Genomic DNA, 15,161 nt, shown 5'->3' on the forward strand with positions numbered 1-15,161 from the left:
CAGCAGGGCAGCTAGGGAGTGAGGGTGTGCTAGGAGAGGAGGTGGAAGCTGAGGGCCGTGGAGGACCTGAAGGAGTGTGCCAAGTTGCGGAGTGCCCCTGCGCACATCGGCTTCAAAAGAAAATTACTGCTTCGGGTTCTAATTTCACTTGTCGCCCAGTCAAAACGCACTACAGGAATTTACGACAGAAAACTTCTGTAGTCTGTCGTATTTTGGGCATGTAGTATTTCTGTAGTCTGTCCTCTGTAGTCTGTAGTGTCGTACTTCTGTAGTCTGTCTTCTGTAGTGTAGTATTTCTGTAGTCTGTCTTCTGTAGAGTAGTATTTCTGTAGTCTTTCTGTAGTGTAGTATTTCTGTAGTCTGTCTTCTGTAGTGACGTAATTCTGTAGTGTCGTATCTCTGTAGTCTGCCTTCTGTAGTGCATTTGTGTAGTGTGTTGTATTCCTGTAGTCATTACCAAGTACGCTTTATTTGTCAATTAATATGCAGCTACAGAGCACCAGTCTGACTCTGAACATTCGATGCATTCCTGCAGTACAGCCAGGTATAAAAACGCCTCACTTTGAGCAAATCAACTATTTATTTATATATATACAGAATTTTTCTTCAGCAGGTCTCTCTTGTTCAGACTGTCCTAGGTGAAGAAAAAGAACAGTGATATATATAGTATGCATACACAACAAATGCATGCAAATGTTACAAAAGTCATACAGTGGAATCTTGATTATGCATTCCCCTTTCATGCAACGATCCACATTTAACATCAAATTGGCACGGGCCCGACGTAAACCCATAGGAATAATGCATTAAAGCCTCAATTATACAACTGAAGAATATGCACACGCCGCTTCATACGATGGCTGGCGGGAACCGTCCGGAATGGGAGAGACATTGGCATGCAGAGCACTTTACTGACAGAAGTGACGTCAACCAAGCTGTTTCCAGATAGAAATCAAGATGCAGACGTGCATGCAACGTGTGACCAAGTGCATCATGGCCTGTAATGACTGTTCTGCCAACGGCTCAGAATGAGTCCGTGCATGCAACCCGCATCTATCAGTGCGAGGCGGTCCGCCTGGCCCGTTTTTCCGCGCGCTTCACTTACGAAGACGTTGCGGGAATAAAAACTGCACGTTCATACCACCATAAAGTTATTGTAGAGGCGGTAAAAAGAGTAGACATTTCTGTGATCGCTGGTGGCTAGTTCAAAAGCGCTTCTCGCTACACCTTGAGTAAAGCACATGTTAGGCCTAAAACACCAAGCAAGCGGTGTACTGTCAGCCGGCAGAACGCACATCACTGCAGAAATCGTGCCAAAGGTGGACATTGCGCTTTCTTTTTTCCTTTAAGATACGAATTCTTAGTACAACATGAACTGGTGGGCGAGTTGGTCTGACATATCTTAGTGAAGCAGCGCAACGGCACAAGGCCAAGGGAAGAAGGGGACAAACAGCGCTGAACTGACAACAAATGTTTATTCCGGATGCTAACAGCATATATATACTCTTTTGCACCTTAGAAAAAACAAAGAAACAGAGAGCAGCAGAAAGTATCAATCCCAGTCATTGTACGCATGCAGCTGTATCGCGTGTACATCGATCATTTGAAATCAGGAAGCTGTGCTCTTTCACCGAGATGGCAACGGAAGGAGTGCTGATACAATTCACACCCAGCTTCATGATCTCAGATGCCTCAATAATCTCTCGTGTAAGCTTATCCTTGTGTTTGGTAACAACTTGGCTGTTTTTGAATTCTGGGTAACATGAACAGTCACGACAGTGAGTACCTATGTGGCGGGCCGCGTTCTTGACATTGTTTGCGTGCTCTTTAAGTCTTTCATTAAGACACCGGCCAGTTTGGCCGATGTATGACCCACCACACTTCAACGGGACTGAGTACACCACGTTGTCTTGGCATGGCACATACTTCATCCTGTGGTTTTTCTTGCAATTATGACCAGATTCCGATCTTTTCTCTCGTGTAATAATCTCTCGTGTAAGCTTATCCTTGTGTTTGGTAACAACTTGGCTGTTTTTGAATTCTGGGTAACATGAACAGTCACGACAGTGAGTACCTATGTGGCGGGCCGCGTTCTTGACATTGTTTGCGTGCTCTTTAAGTCTTTCATTAAGACACCGGCCAGTTTGGCCGATGTATGACCCACCACACTTCAACGGGACTGAGTACACCACGTTGTCTTGGCATGGCACATACTTCATCCTGTGGTTTTTCTTGCAATTATGACCAGATTCCGATCTTTTATCCGGGCGATTAACTCTCGCACACAAGCCACTCAGTCTGACAGGAGCCGAAAAAACAACATCTACTCCTGCCTTTTTGCCTATTCTCTTCAAATTGTGGGACACAACATGAACATAAGGTATTATTGCCAGATTTTTTTGCTTGGAATGGGGGACAGCTTTGCCCTCCTTCAGCTTTTTCAATATCCCTTCTGCTAGTGATGCCAGAATATGAAGGGGGTATTTTGCGTCTGTTAGCCTATCAACCTGATTGGAGAAACTAAATTCAAACTTGTGTGGGCAGGATTTTTGCATGGCATTTTGAAAGCATGACGCCACAATGCCTCTTTTAACAAGCTTCGAATGGGTTAAGCTGTATGGAAGTAAGGGCTTTTTACCGCTGGGATCAAATGCCCAGCATACATGGAAATCAGTAAAATATAAGGTCACATCAAGGAACTTAACGCGATCATTCACAGCCACTTCATGCGTAATTTACAGCGGCGAAAGCACTTCACAGAATATCGCGCACAGGTCATTCACTTCCGCAGCGAAGCTAGCCGGGTCACAATCTAGTAAAATTAGGTAATCATCTACATATCGGAACACTCTTGCAACTGTTGAGCTCATGAGTGATTGTTCGAGTGCCCTGTCAAGCTTAGCAAGGAACATGTCACTTAGCAATGGAGCGATGCAAGATCCTATGCAGATCCCATTCTTTTGAATAAAAACAGTTCAAAAGAATGGGATCTGCATAGGATCTTGCATCGCTCCATTGCTAAGTGACATGTTCCTTGCTAAGCTTGACAGGGCACTCGAACAATCACTCATGAGCTCAACAGTTGCAAGAGTGTTCCGATATGTAGATGATTACCTAATTTTACTATATTGTGACCCGGCTAGCTTCGCTGCGGAAGTGAATGACCTGTGCGCGATATTCTGTGAAGTGCTTTCGCCGCTGGAAATTACGCATGAAGTGGCTGTGAATGATCGCATTAAGTTCCTTGATCTGACCTTATATTTTACTGATTTCCATGTATGCTGGGCATTTGATCCCAGGGGTAAAAAGCCCTTACTTCCATACAGCTTAGCCCATTCGAAGCTTGTTAAAAGAGGCATTGTGGCGTCATGCTTTCAAAATGCCATGCAAAAATCCTGCCCACACAAGTTTGAATTTAGTTTCTCCAATCAGGTTGATAGGCTAACAGACGCAAAATACCCCCTTCATATTCTGGCATCACTAGCAGAAGGGATATTGAAAAAGCTGAAGGAGGGCAAAGCTGTCCCCCATTCCAAGCAAAAAAATCTGGCAGTAATACCTTATGTTCATGTTGTGTCCCACAATTTGAAGAGAATAGGCAAAAAGGCAGGAGTAGATGTTGTTTTTTCGGCTCCTGTCAGACTGAGTGGCTTGTGTGCGAGAGTTAATCGCCCGGATAAAAGATCGGAATCTGGTCATAATTGCAAGAAAAACCACAGGATGAAGTATGTGCCATGCCAAGACAACGTGGTGTACTCAGTCCCGTTGAAGTGTGGTGGGTCATACATCGGCCAAACTGGCCGGTGTCTTAATGAAAGACTTAAAGAGCACGCAAACAATGTCAAGAACGCGGCCCGCCACATAGGTACTCACTGTCGTGACTGTTCATGTTACCCAGAATTCAAAAACAGCCAAGTTGTTACCAAACACAAGGATAAGCTTACACGAGAGATTATTGAGGCATCTGAGATCATGAAGCTGGGTGCGAATTGTATCAGCACTCCTTCCGTTGCCATCTCGGTGAAAGAGCACAACTTCCTGATTTCAAATGATCGATGTACACGCGATACAGCTGCATGCGCACAATGACTGGGATTGATACTTTCTGCTGCTGTCTGTTTCTTTGTTTTTTCTAAGGTGCAAAAGAGTATATATATGCTGTTAGCATCCAGAATAAACATTTGTTGTCAGTTCAGCGCTGTTTTTGTCCCCTTCTTCCCTTGGCCTTGTGCCGTTGCGCTGCTTCACTAAAAGATTCTTAGTACAGATACTGCTGCCTGCTTCTGCATAGTGACAGCGGTTTTAGAGAAAGTTTGAACAGAAAGACATGTCGCTGGCATGGCCGTATACTGTGCACTGCACATCTCCGAAGGGTTGTAGTAGTCATATTCCTGGCGCGTCGTTCATATTTTTTCGAGATTCATCCGACATCTACTTAATGTGCAGGAACAGAGCGCTCGCCTGCCTTGTCTAAAGCCGCCTCTTCCACGCTGAAAAGCCTGGCTGCGTGCGGTCTCAGAACAGTCTGCTAATGTGGTCCATAAGTGCTGTTAACAGTCTGGTTCATAAATATAATCTTCTGTGCGTCATCTCAGTAGCAGACTATCCTTAAGCAGAACTTGGGTAAAGCAGTATTTCACTATAGTAGGCAAATTCCAGTGCGATTTGCAGGTTATTCCAGTGCCTAAGTGTACCATACAGACAGTTAGGAAATACAGTCAAGTTACGAGTTTTGTAAGCACATGAGCTTACCCAATCTATTCATGCATATAACAAGAGACTATTGGCTTGAACAGATATTTACCGCCGCAGGCCACAGCACTTCTGTGCCAGGTAGCGCGTCACCTTCTTGTGGTACTTTTGGAGATCCTCAGCCGAGCAACCCTTCAGCTTCAAATAGTGCCAGAAGGAATCTGCACAGATGGGGTAATAAGTAATGTTAGTGTGGTTGAATATAAAAAATGAGCAGATCGAATAATGAGCATTAATACACCTAACATAGGTTGTCAGTTCGAATCCGTGCTGCAAGAAAGGCTCTAACTTAACTAGTAAGTTTATGCTGCACGACAGGCTGAATCGTATGACACCATCTGGTACATTCATGCCAAACGGTTCACCCACTAATTTTACAGGAATGTCGTGACTAAGCAGCCAGACTTTAATGCCTGCCAGACAGATATACATATACTGATCGATATAGTTTAGTTTCGAGCTGTGGTGCTCGAGCATCACACTGCCACCTGCTATTATTTTATTCCATTATCTAACCACCTCGGCTCCCATGGCAACTACTGGGATACACTGCTGCATTGGAGGCTGCCAACTTGGGTTCTATCCGTGGAATCAGCACAACTCAGGCTCAAAACGCAACCAGGCTGAGAACGCAACGCAATGCTCTAAAATTACTACCTCGGGCTAATAGCTCTGGGAGCAAAGCTTCACACACTGGTGCATAATATTATACTTCAGATACACCCAGCAAAGCAGTAGAGAGAAAAGCCCTTTGATGAATAACAAAATTTAGCTGGAGTTTAAAAACCCACTTGCACTCTGCGTAGGTTTGGGACTTGGGGAAAAAAGAGAGGTGCAGGAAATTGCAAAGGTTTTCAAGCAATTTCAACAAAATTTCAAAAATTATACAGCCCCTGAATTAGGGATGGCATACATCAAAGTGGTGACAAATGGAGTGACAAAGTTCCTTACACAGTGTGTGCACTGATGAGGAATGAGGAGGATTTGGTGTTTAACTGGAAGATTAACAGCAAATAAAGTTTATTGCGCATATCTGCTGCCTATGAAAGGCTAACCGCCGAATTCAGAAGTGCGCCTCAACTCGATACTCCGTCTCCACTCTGTGGAGTGGAGAAAACAACTGCTCTTCCATTTGATGGGCAGTTAGGATTGAAGAATGCCACTCGGCATTTCTTCAGACAAGGAGCTGCTCTAGAGACATTCTTCCAACTGCCGTCCCTCGAGGAAGCATGAAAGGCAAATGATGAGAATAAGGCGAAAAATTGCCTTTGGCTACAAAAAAGCATGGCATGGCTATTATGTGTCTGTTTTATCACGCTGCACCACCTTAAGAACACAAAGAACCTCACCGTTTATTAGCCTAGTAAAACATCTTTTGCAAGCTGCCTGACGAAAGCAACAGAGAAAAACTACCGGAAACGCTTGCACATCTGGCAACCTTTGCCACCAATGATGTAGCGTCTATGTAGGCATTTACGAATGGTGTAAAAACTGCCGTTCGTCAACTTGTGGGAGGTTTCGCTGGCCTGCAGAGGCCAGCGGCGAAGCTGAGAAGTACCAAAATGGGTTTGGATTTATGGGGTTTAATGTCCCAAGTGACTCAGGCTATGAGGGATGCCATAGTGAAGGGCTCTGATAATTTCATCCACATGGGGTTCTTTCACGTGCACTGACATCGCACAGTACACAAGCTTCCAGCATTTTGTCTCCATCAGAATGCGACTGCCGCGGCCAGGATCGATCCTGTGTCTTTGAAGTCAACAGCTGAGCACCGCAACCCCTGAGACTGCTTCATCATCAAATTATGCATTACATAAATGACACTGCATCACAGAAAAGGACTAACAGTCATGGCCAAACTGTAGTTACAGCCAAAAGTTGGCACCGTGAACCTGCTCCCCACATCCAAAAGCTTACAGCTTCAGCCAACACACAGGAATCAGATTGTCTCCCAAACCCCATGACACTGCCTCCCAAAGAAGGTGGCAGCCAATAAGTGGGCAACAAAAAAGTAAACTGTGGGTAACAACTTGAACGTCTTGCATCACGCTACAAGGTGATGTGAAATTTGAGGAAAGGCCCCAAGAAGCACATAATTTTTAGATTTTCAGAGCACTCTTAGCCCTTTAAATGCCAAATGTTTCCCTAGAAAACATGCCAGAAATTTTAAGCAATCAATTTTTTTGTGTACATTATTCTTGAAGCCACTTCATTGCATACACACGGGTAGCTGCAGAGCAGTCAGCTCAATGCACCGATTGTGGTTGACAGCACTCAGACATACAGACTAGGGACACAAACAAAAAATATGATGGCACAGGCACTGAACTTAAAACTTTTCCCAGAACTGCCGACATACTGCATAAATACCCACACCACAGGCACCAACAAGCAGCGATTTATGCACTCGTAACAAGAAGTGGTATGAGAAGTAGTGGAAAAACAACAAAAGCTAGAAGCAAAAACCAGAGGACACAGCACAGGATAAAACCAGAACAAGGTGAGAGAAAAATTTATAAGCAAGTCATTTTTAAAAGACTGCCAACAGTGGATAGGTTTGAACGAAAGAATATTTAAGAACTGGTCTGATAAAATGGAACTAAAAAACCTTATACACAAACACAGACCAAGCGCAGTGAAAAAAAAAATGAAAGAGAAATGGCAAGAAAAAACACGCAATAGAAGCAAAATGGCGATTGGGTAAGCAAACGAGAATTAAGCAACAAGCGAAGGTGAAGTGTGCTAAAAATGAAAAGGATAAAAGGGGAATAAAAACGCGCATGAGCCACAAAGGTGAAGCCAACAATTAAGATGGTTAAAAGTGGAAGATGACGTACAGTGAAGCCGAGAGATAAAATATAAAAAAGTGAAATTCAATAACCAGTATGAAGGCAAAAATCAAGGAAAAACACCAAAAGAGGGAAGTTGGCAGAAGAGGCAAGGCATGTAACACACATGTAGAACCAGGGCTAGATCAAGTACGTCCACAAAGAAAGGCAATCCTCCGAGTGAAACCAAGCGTGTTCTTTACATTCACCCCGGAGCCTGAAAATCTCTGTGGCTTCCACCATTGCATTGCGTCAGCTTATTACGGGGCTCTATTAACACAGTGGCTTTCTCGAACTTTGGGCAGCATGGCTTTTTTGCGTCCCATTATCAGCAGTGGACTTGCAGGTACCTAAGAGATGTACCCGATAAATCAGTGTAATGCTCTCTTAGCCTTCCATTGATGCCAATGTATACCTTGCAGCAAGAAAAAGGGATTGAGAAAGCACTTCTTGTGCATGCCACTAAGGGTTTCTGTGCAATGCAGTGCAGCCTGTTTCTTTTTTCTTTTTCATTGACGATCCTAGAGAGGTGTGATAGGTGATGGGGGGGGGGGGGGGCGGCAGCAAAAAAAGCATCTACTCTATCTCTCGAATTTTCTAAAGGTAAATTTCACAGAACCTTAAGAAAATCGGAGAGAAAGCAGGAGTAGACATTGCCTTTTCTGACCCCCTAGAACCTATTGCAGTTGCGGAATCCTAAATGAAAAAAAAAAAAGATGCTGCACCACGCAGCACAGAAAACCCTTAGCGCCATGCGCGGAGGGCATTTAATCAATCCTTTTGTCTTGCGGCAAGGTATACATTGGCATCAATGAAAGGATAAGGGAGCATAAGATTGATTTATCGGGTACATTTCTCGAGAATCTGCCAGTCGGAAAGAGCAAAACCACAAAACTATCACACAGAGGCAGGTGACAACACAAGGCCGTACTGACAACTGAAAATTTATTGAACAGCAGTGCTTATATAGACAAGTCACGTGTGTAATCTGCAAACAATCGTAAAGAGGCAAAAAAATTCAATGGCAATCATAGAGCTGAGCAAATATGACAATCACCTGCTCAAAAACGAAACAAAAACAACCGGGGGAAACACAGACAGAAACGCTAATTTTTCTGAAAAATGAACACAGTAGGCGTGCTGACACACTTATCTGGCTCTGACCTCAAGATGGCAACAGCCTCGACAATTTCTCTTTCCAACTGCTTCTTTCTTCATCCAATAATCTGTGTGCAGTTCAGTTTGGGATAGCAGTCTACAATGAGACAGTGAGTGGGACGGCAAATGCCTCCGGGTCTACTCAAGGAACACGCATACTCTTGCAAACAAATGTGTAAACATCTACCACTTTGGACGATATAAAACTGGCCACAGCTGAGGGGAATCTCGTACAACATGCCCGTTGGCGGTACTTTTTGAATGCCTCATGCCATGTGCAACGGGGGTGGTGTACACGATTCCTCTCAGCTGTGGTCGATTTTATACCGGCCAAATTGGTAGATGGTGAAACACTCCCTTGCAAAAGTATTAGCATTCCTTGGGTAGGCCCGGACGACCTTGCCTGCCTGTCCACTGTCCCAGTTGTAAAGACTGTTAACCTAAACTGAACTGCACATTATTATTGGATGAATAAAGGGCCAGTTGGAAAGAAATTCTCAAGGCTGTTGCCATCCTGAGGTCGAAGCCAGATAGGTGGCATAGCACGCCTTCTGTGTCCATTTTTCAGAAAGAATTGGAATTTGTTTCCCTCCCTAGGTTGTTTTTGCAATGATTGTTTGCAGATTACATGCGCAACTGATCCATATGAGCACTCATTTCTTCAATAAATGTTCAGTTGTCGTACCGCCTTGTGTTTTGCCTGCCTTTGTCCCATTCTGTTTTGCGGTTTTTCTAACGATTTCCAACCAACTGGCCTACAAGCACGTCCTAAATCTGCAAGTCCATTGCCAAAACTGTGACCGAAAAAAGCCATGCCACCCATGTTCGAAAAAGTGCCATTGTGTTAAAAAAGCACCAGAATAAGCCGACATGACGAACTGGTGGGAGCCGCCGGGATTTTGAGACTCGAGGATTAATGGGCAAGAACACCCTCAGAAAAAAAGATTGCCTTTCTTCAGGATGTTTGACCTAGCCCTGGTTTTAAAAACATCTTGCATGCCTTGACTTTTCTGCCAACTCCTCTATTTTCGCGTTTTTGTTTGCTTTTATCTTTAATACTAATTGAATTTCATATTTTGATATTTTATCTCTCTCGTTTTTACAGTAGCTCATCTTCCTCCTGTAGCCATGTTAATTCTTGGCTTCACCTTTGTTGCTCATGTGCATTTACTCCCCTTTTATTCTTTCAGTTTTTTAGCTCACTTCACCTTTGTAGACCAATTCTTGTTTGCTTGCCCAATCACCATTTTCTTTTCACGGCATGTTTTTTCTTGCCATTTTACTTTTATTTCACTGCCCTTGATCTGTGTTTGCGTGTAGTGTTTTAGTTCCGTGTTATCAGACCAGTACTTGAAAATTTTGGTCAAACCGTTCCACTGTTTCACGTGCTGGTGGTCTTAAAAATGACTTGCTTAAAACTATTCCTTTAACCTTGTTATGGTTTCATCCTTCCCTGCTCTATAGTCTTGGTTTCTGTTTCTAGTTTGTGTTGTTTTCCCACTATTGGCCATATCACTTATTGTTGCCACGAGTGCATAAAATTGCCACCTGTTGGCGCCTGTGTTTTGGTTATATGTGCAGTGTTTCGGTGATTCTGGAATAAATCTGTAGTCAGCACCTGTGCCCTCATATTTTTTCTTTCTGACCCCAGTCTTTGTTTCTAAGCTCTGTCAACCACAAAGGATCAGACCAACTAGAGCGACAGCTTGTCCTATTCAAGCTCAATGCGTACTTTTCAAAGAAATGCTATGGCGAAAACACTGTACTTACAGTAAAGCCTGCTTGACTGAGCGAATACCACTGGCAATTCGCAAATTCCCAGCCTGCTCCTGAATGCTGGCTCAAGCCGCACGCAACTTTGTGGCTTGCACGACTTCCACGCAACTTTTGGTCCCTTGAAACTGAAACATAGAGGGATGAGTGAGAGATATCAGATTTGATATGCTTGTATTGCTGCAATGACTAAGAAAAAACGATATTTTCCATAAGAACAATTATTATTTCACACTAGCTTCGCAGAGTAAACCTCGTTTATCACGACCTCGTTAACACTGACATACTGCACAGTCCCAGCCTGACTGCATCTAGTTCTATGGTGTCATATGCTTGTTAGCTATGAGCCCTTGGCCTTGCACCGGTTAATACAGACAACCACGGAATGGGCAATCAGCTCCGACCTTTTGAGTCATAGATACTCCCAAGCTCAGTGGTCCCAGGGGTTCTAGAAATATTGGCAGGGCGACACAGTAACAAGCATTCCGCACCACTTGCTCTCGCTTCATTGCAAAAAAACTCTCACAGCAGACCTGTCCTCCATTTTGCATTGTGAAAATAATCAAATTCAAAGCATGCACACAAAATGTGGACCTCTCTTCGAACAGAGCTTCAGAAATACGGGTATAATTATTGTAATTAAACCTACCTGCAGTTTTCAATTTATCCTAAAATTTTATGCAACTCGACAAGCAATAAGCATTAAAAAGGAATTAAAATAGCCAGCACTGTTTAAACAATATAGCTACGAAGAAATACGAGACGTATCCACTACTCTCCGGTGGTTCTTTAGCTTCATGCATTATCAATCTACACTTTCTTACAGGCACATTTGCACGCGAAACTTGGGTTTAACCCAATCTTGATGAATCTTTCTGGAATGCAACAATCAGGAGAAACCAGTTTTACTCAAAAACAAAGGGCCCTATACAATGCATCACAAGGCCGGCTAGGCGCACTCAAGACTACAGCCCCTTCCACAAGTCTCCAATTTGCCTGTCCTCTACAAGTTGCAGGATCCCTGTCCACTGCTTGTCGAATTTCGCTATCCCGCCTTGCTAGTTCTCCCACTGCCCTTCTCAAACTCTTGGAATTCTGTTGCTCTAGCAGATCATCAGCTATTGTATTATTTTTTGTTTTAGCACTACACACTCCATGCCAACAATGCAGGATAATGTACTTTAAATAGGTTTGTAGAGCGTGCAAGTGGCTTGCAGCTTGACGAATAGGTGAGAAAAAAACGCGGAGCCTGACAAATAGGTGTGAAAAAAACGTGGGTTATTTGGAAGAAATGGGCTTGGGCAGGAGATGTAATGCAAAGGCAAGATAACCAGTGGTCCTTAAGAGTGATAGAGTGGATTCCAAGAGAAGGCAAACGTAGCAGGGGGCAGCAGAAAGTTAGGCGGGCGGATGAGATTAAGAAGTTTGTGGGGATACGGTGGCCACAACTGGCGAAGGACAGGGTTAATTGGAGAGACATGGGAGAGGCCTCTGCCCTGCATTGGGTGTTAGACTGATGATGATGACAACCTGGTGAATTTGCCTCGCAACAACCGCTGCAGCCTGATATTTTGTAGAGCAGCACAATGGCCTTCATTTTTTGAGTGGTGAAGTATTCAAATAGCATTTTGTTTCAACCATGAGTGTAAAGGGAAGACATTTTATGTTGCACAAAATGAAGGAATTACATGCATACTGGGCTTTGGAAGAATGCCCTGTGGACATTACAAAACACTGCCATCCTTGCTTTATCTCTGCCAGGTAACAAAATTCATTATTCTCCAAATACTTTCGACAAAGACAAGCTGCCGTGCACTCATGCGAGCTCAGTGGACTTTCCCTCAAACCAATCTTCAGTAAATAATATCAGGATTAGGCAAAAGTAACTGTAGTGTATTTCAGTGAGTCAGTGCCTTTTACAGAAAGTTTTGGAAACAGAAAAGTTTATGAGCTTTGTGAGCACATGATTGCCCAATCTATTTACATAGTCAAATGGGAAATTTGCCTTCCTATTCAATTTATGCACATTCAAACAATATTTACCGCTGTAGGCCACATCAGTTCTGTACCAGGTAGCACATGCCAAAAAAAAGCCTTGATAGCATAATAAGTAATGTGTGGTTGACTATAGAACTTAAAATCTAGGCCATATCTCTTGGATCTAATCTTGACATATTTCTGCATAATACTATACTGCAGATACAAAAAGCAAAGCAATAGAGAGAGACAGAGAAACTTTGCTAATGAAATGAACAAAATATTTACTTAAAATCACTGACCTGTTACTCAGCATGAGGGAGGAAATAAGAGGGAAAGACGAAGGAAAACAGGTGCAGAAAATTGTTAACGTTTAGAAAATAATAAATTTAAACAATTTTTGGAAATGATGTATCCATTACTTTACTTGGTTTTAAAGGGTTTAATGCCACAAAGCGGCGCAGGCTATACAGGGCGCTATTGTAGAGGACTGGAAAATTCTTTAGGTGTGCTGACATCACACGGTACCTGGGCCTCTAGCATTTCGTCTCCATTGAAATGAGACTAGTACAGCTGGAATCAAAACTGGCTGGAATCGAACCTGCCTCTTCCGGGTCAGCAGCCAAGCACAATAACCACTCAGCCACCATGACGGCTCCCATTTGGGGTGACATGCATCAATGTGGTGACTGACGGGGCTGACAAAGTTCACTTCAGAGAGGGTGTGCATTGATGAGGTTATATAGTTCAATTCTCCCTGTGCCACATAATTAGACAGGTAAAAATTTATTATGAGCATATGCTGCCTATGGCAGGCCAAGAGATGTAAGACACAAAGCATATGTCCATAAAATGAAAGCAAGAACAGCACAATTTCCTGCTGTGAGTAACCGCTCCACTATCCAAAAGGATAGCCAGCTTCTTTAAAAAATGTATGTCCTGCCTATGTCCATTTATGATTCCCACTCAGATTTTAATTCGCATTTATTTCCAACCAACTCAGTTCTCTCCCAATCTCTTATCATTAACCCTATGATTTTCCTGAGTGGTTCACCGCACTGTTCTCAATTTTAAGCCCTTTGTAAAGTACCCCACTTTTCCCGACAGCTTAGCAAAGGCAAAGCAGTTTAAAATTTCTTTTTGAGCATACTGCAAGGTGCTGCTCGTAACTTCTGAGTGCATGCCTAAGGCAATAAACCCCTTTCTTATTCTCCCAACCATTTCTTTCAAATGCTCGATATCTGTGCATGACCTGGCCGAGGTGTATTCTGTTTCGACTTCCAGTACCTTACTGCATTTCATAAAAAGGCCTCTTTCCTGATTATTAAGTATTGATTTAGCTCTCATTTTCACACTGAGTATTGATGTCCTCAATCATTCGCAAGAATTCATCACTTATACTACAACTCACCATTAATACTACAATAACATGAAATCAAATATAACTGAGCGGTTCTCCATGAGTCTTCGCATTTCCTGAACCAACCTGCTGCTATGCAGAGAGGGTCACCTCGTCTAGCATCATCACATCTTGTTCAGGGTATGTGGGTTGTGCAAAGTAAACAACCGTTGATTTCAGGTCACTGCAGTCAAAACTACAAAGTAGCTGGTGCAATGAAATGTTAGTTCTAAGAAGGTCTGCACGTTTTTTTTTATGCAGGCCCAAGTGAACACAGGCTAAACTGCATGCTGTTTGATGTCAGTGCAGGATAAAGATCCCCAGGTGGCCAAAATTATTCTGCAGCCCTCTGCTACGGCACCTCTTTTCTTCTTTAACTCCCTCCTTTATCCCTTCCCTTGCATCATTGTTCAGGTGCCTATCAAGATGTGAGACAGTTACTCTGTCACTTCCTTGGCTCAAAAACCAATTTTAAATTTTTCAAGGATACTTTCAAGAACGTAGAGGTACAAACTGTACAGTATAACCACATGCCACAGCAATAAACCAGCAATACATCTGCGCTGACAGGAGCTTGCCAAGTACGCTGCAAGGATGCTATGCCACGCAAGATTTGGTGTCATCATACAATGTTACTTTACTGACTGACATTTCAGTGTACAAGCAAGGAACACCATTAAAGTATTATTGTACAGCACAACGTTTTTAAAAGATAAACGAACATTTTGGCCCTTTTAGAGGACACACATGCATAAAAGACAACAGGTGTGGAATAGTCACTGCACCTGAAGCAGGCTCAACTTTATAATAACAGCGCAGTGTCAAGAGCTACATGAGCGGCTATATTTCGTACAAATTTGCAGTTCATGTAATAAGCTGAGGTACTGCTGTAAAGTGCATGTAGAGTTCTGCATGCATTTTTAAACACAGCAGTGAGCCTATGTTGAAAATATTTTTCAAAACAGGCAGGTAAGGTATGCGTAACTGAAAAAGATAATTACCATGAATGGCTTGGAGGGATGGCACAGCTGAAGGAAGGAAGCACGCATGGCCCAGCAGATGCTGGCAGCTGGCAACTGCAGATAAATACGTCCCGACCAACAGCTATCAGTGCCAGTGACAATGTCATGAATGACAACAAAACAAACTGTCGACTGCTTCAGAAACTAAAATAAGGTATTAATATAGGAACACAAAAAGCAATGAGGTGGCCCATGACAAAATAAATAAGGAGATTGTATGTGAAACACCTATACACATTCTTTGAGCACATT

At 43.1% G+C, this 15,161-nt stretch overlaps 1 long non-coding RNA gene across 1 annotated transcript; it reads right to left on the reverse strand.

The window, feature by feature from the left end:
- Window positions 1-561: 561 nt before the first annotated feature.
- LOC149371082 (uncharacterized) lies at window positions 562-10,607 on the reverse strand. Its single transcript, XR_016286530.1, has 3 exons — window positions 10,509-10,607; window positions 4,805-4,913; window positions 562-634 (listed from the first exon to the last, which is right to left on the reverse strand). It is a non-coding gene; the product is annotated as an uncharacterized LOC149371082 (long non-coding RNA).
- Window positions 10,608-15,161: the final 4,554 nt, after the last annotated feature.

This window comes from Amblyomma mixtum, chromosome 1 (assembly GCF_055824585.1).
Source record: "Amblyomma mixtum isolate Tamu chromosome 1, ASM5582458v1, whole genome shotgun sequence".
In the NCBI taxonomy this organism is placed as follows: domain Eukaryota; kingdom Metazoa; phylum Arthropoda; class Arachnida; order Ixodida; family Ixodidae; genus Amblyomma; species Amblyomma mixtum.